At 36.0% G+C, this 3,822-nt stretch overlaps 1 long non-coding RNA gene across 1 annotated transcript; it reads right to left on the bottom strand.

Annotated features, from left to right (window-relative positions):
- Nucleotides 1-2,378: 2,378 nt before the first annotated feature.
- LOC113229842 lies at nucleotides 2,379-3,460 on the bottom strand. Its single transcript, XR_003310440.1, has 4 exons — nucleotides 3,311-3,460; nucleotides 3,108-3,205; nucleotides 2,738-2,972; nucleotides 2,379-2,434 (listed from the first exon to the last, which is right to left on the bottom strand). It is a non-coding gene; the product is annotated as an uncharacterized LOC113229842 (long non-coding RNA).
- Between the last annotated feature and the right edge of the window lie 362 nt (nucleotides 3,461-3,822).

Raw genomic sequence — 3,822 nt, 5'->3', positions numbered from 1 at the left:
CGTTTAATTACATTTTTTTTATTGATGAAAATAGATTATGTAGCAGTAGAGTTCCTCGTGAAGGAGTTTGTCCAAGGAAGTACTGCCACTACCTATTTCTGCCGCCAAGCAGTAATGTGAGCATTACTACGTACCGGTTTTGAAAGGTAAGGGTGCTGGTGAAATTTCAAGCAAATGAGACTTGTCAACTTAAGTCTCAGGGGACGGGCTCTGAGTGGCACTGCAACTGATATGGACAGTCATGAAGCCTTACCATCAAGTGCACGACTTGTTCGTCCTGTCACTTGATATAATAATAATCTCAGTACAGAGTATTAAAAAAACCGACCTCAAAAATACGTGGAATGGCGTCTATTTGCTAAGTTTTATTGAAATATCCTTAAATTCGCCACTATACAGGACTTAACACTGGAGATAATAAAAATCGGTTCTCACTACTCAAAGAGAGAAAAACTTCTTGAATTGGAGAAATAGCAAAATCAACCATTAAAATAATTGCTCCTTAAGAAAATTTAGGCGACATTTATAAAAATGAATCTTCATGCGTGAACAGCCACCCTTAGAGGTGGATGATTTCCTTCAAAATGAAATGGGACTAGTATGGAAGTGCCTTTCCAACAAAAAGAGAATCATGAAAATCGGTTCACAAATACCGGAGTTATCGCGTAACATACATACAAAAAAACTCTCCTCCTTTTTTGAAGTCGGTTAAAAAAATAGAGATACGTATTATAATATATCATAATATACCTACACATGTATGTATTACTTTCATAATATCCAATTCGGTTTAACAATTTTCACAAGCTTAAAATGCAAAGGAAAACATCGTGAAGAAACGTATAAATGTCAGACGAGGTTTAAAAATCCCTGCAAAAATATGTGATATCTCCATCCCGCATTGAGCCTATGTGGTTTATGACGTAAATCTCCTTACTAAAGTAACGTAACGTAGTAGCAGTAGAGTTCCACGTACAATATATATTAACTGCCTCCGTGGCCGAACGGTTACTATGCCACCCAGAGGTCCCAGGGGGCCAATCGCGCTAATTGTCAAAGGTTTAACCAAAACCTCCAACCTCGCCAATCTGACACGTTGTGTACATTTCGTATCGCGCTAACTGTCAAAACAAAAACCTAAGCCAAAACTTAGACGTGTGACACGTAACGCACATTTGGTATCGCGCTAATTGTCAAACGTAAAACCAAAACCTAAAATGTTGCAAATTGGTATCGCGCTAAATATTTTGACGTTTTAACCTCACATGTAACCTTGGGGGAATAGATTAACCTTTGCAAGGTCAAGGTTTGTGTGGCAGTTAATGGAGAGTAACTTTTCACTACGTTTATCGTATATAAAAGATGTTCCACGGTTACTTAAATGTTTTGGAAAGTGTTTATGAGGTGGATGTGGCCTAAGAACGGGCTTTAAATAAAAGAAAAGCATAGAAAGGCGATCACATTTAACATGTCTGAGGAGAAATTCCGCAAACGATATACCGTTTGTCCACGGAATTCATTTCAGGATTGGTGGAAGAACTATGCCTACATATTCTCGTTAAAGGACGGTCTGTTGCATTGGATGTGGAGACAAAGGTAAGGGTTAAGTGGAATCCGAAAGTTCTCACTTTTGCATAATAACCAAAATTTCTATACTGAGTAAATCATTATTAATTTTGTTACAGATTTTAATAGCTCGTATAGTTTTTAACAACTGGGGCGTACTAGACCCCCATTGGCAAGTGCTTATCACCCTTTCCCAAGCCAGTGTCAGAGAGGCACAAGCAGTAGCTGCTTCAAATAAACCAGTTATTATGAATAAATATGCAGCTTTCCTAAAAGGCATGCCGAAAGAGATGATATTAAAAGGCGGTGAGAAAATAAGCTTTACAATGTACATCATATTTATTAGTTCTTGTCTTATTTCCTGTTGTTATTATCAAATTAAAATTACAGATATAGGTAAAATATGTATAGTTGTATAAAAATATATTACAAGGTTACAATTTATCTCTTTTAACACTTGACTTTATACAACATATCGTCCCCTTACAGTGAAGCCTCACATATGCATTTTCAGTTTGTTTTTACTGATTTTGGTTGAATAAAAATTAATAATGTAATAATATAGTATCTAAAAGAGGTATAATTTAAGTAATTAAAATGCTAACTACACACATTATTGCATTTACTATACTTCACACCATATTTTTATCTTCATCCTAAAAAATTACATAGAAATATGAGGTATTCATTCTAAGATGACGATGTATACCTATTGTAATTGTTTATTATCTTAATATCTAAATTGATGTATACTTTTAAGAGGTTGAAATAAAAAAAAGAGTGTATTTTTAGTTTATTTATTGCCTCAATCTACCCCAAATGATCCTTCATTTCCAGAGCGAGCTTGCTTTTGATTCTTCAAAGAAGTCTGAAACAAAAATATGTATATAGGAAGATTGGAGACCTAAATTTAAGACTGTGCCATACCTCTCAGGAGAGTAGTGACAGATAAAGTAGGATGGGTATTTATATACATACAGTATGCAGCCAACATAAACGCCAGAATGTTTAGGGGCCTTTTCAAAATACATTTAAAAAAATGTTTATATCACTGTGGAAATATAAAGGGGACAAAAGTCTACAGATTAGACCTTCGTTCCTTACGCTCTTTCAGATTTCCACAATTGAACATATCATCAGCAGGAATTAAGAAAACATGTTGAAAACAAACCTGTCATTCTTGTTAAATATTCTATCAAAAAGGTTAACTGCAGGCACCAACTCGGTAATTGCTTTGCAAATAGCAGCTACGGATTGGGCATGCAGATCATCTGTTTTGACAGAAATAATAGCTGCCTCAGCCTGCACCCTGCCAGCATTCACTTGCTGCAAGAATGCTTCGCATGCTCGCAGCTTCTCAATGCATAAGAATTCTACCCGGCTCTGCTCCAACGCTCATCAGCTCGCTGCCAACGAAATAATAGATGTGATGTAATAAAGAGTGGGAAAGAATTTGCTCAAATTGAAAGTTACTTTGTTTTTTAATTAATAATAAAGAGTGAGAAAGTTACTTTGTTATGGAATTGTATGTTTGAAGTTACTTAGTGCTAGAGTTGGTGTCCTTTAGGAAGGTTGGTAGGTCCTCTGCCGCAGTCGATGTGGCGTAGATTCTCACCCTGCTTTTCATATCATTCCATATCTGAATAACAAATAATAACATTGCATATTATAGTGATATGAGTTCTGGTACAATAAGGGTGAGTGATCCATTCACTGTATCCTATTACCTCTCATTATGACTCACCTTTTGGGATCTATTGCGGGGCCACAAAATAGCCACACACTCGCACCAAAGGCGTGCTGATAACACGCGCGAACAACGCCGAGCGAAGTCATTCTCAAGCTAAATCTCTGTGCGATTCGAACTCCAGCAAAGATGGAGCTGGCTTACAGTGGTCGCTCGCCGTCCGACCGCATCCACATTGGCTGAAATACGAGCATCATTATTAATTCTACATTGCTAACATTTCGAAATTAATAGTAGTTAGCGTACCTATTTGACTGTATAAAAAGATACTATTTTATTAAATAGAATATTAAAACAGGAAAACAATGTGTAGGTACTTACCTCTGTGTGTTTTATCTACAACAACAACACACTAAATTCAATTAATTTGGTTCAAATGACAACTCATATGTTTGTTTACAATAGAATTTAATGACATTTGTTTTACACACTTTTTTAAATCGCTCTTTTATAGACTTGAATTCGTAGATATTGACATTTCAGTGCGTTTTACGGTAAAATTTAGTCGG

The sequence above is a fragment of the Hyposmocoma kahamanoa genome, unplaced genomic scaffold (genome assembly GCF_003589595.1).
Source record: "Hyposmocoma kahamanoa isolate Upper Pololo Valley unplaced genomic scaffold, ASM358959v1 62, whole genome shotgun sequence".
Taxonomy (NCBI): Eukaryota; Metazoa; Arthropoda; class Insecta; order Lepidoptera; family Cosmopterigidae; genus Hyposmocoma; species Hyposmocoma kahamanoa.
The sequence above is the reverse complement of the archived record's forward strand: the minus strand, read 5'-3'. Positions and strand labels throughout refer to the sequence as shown.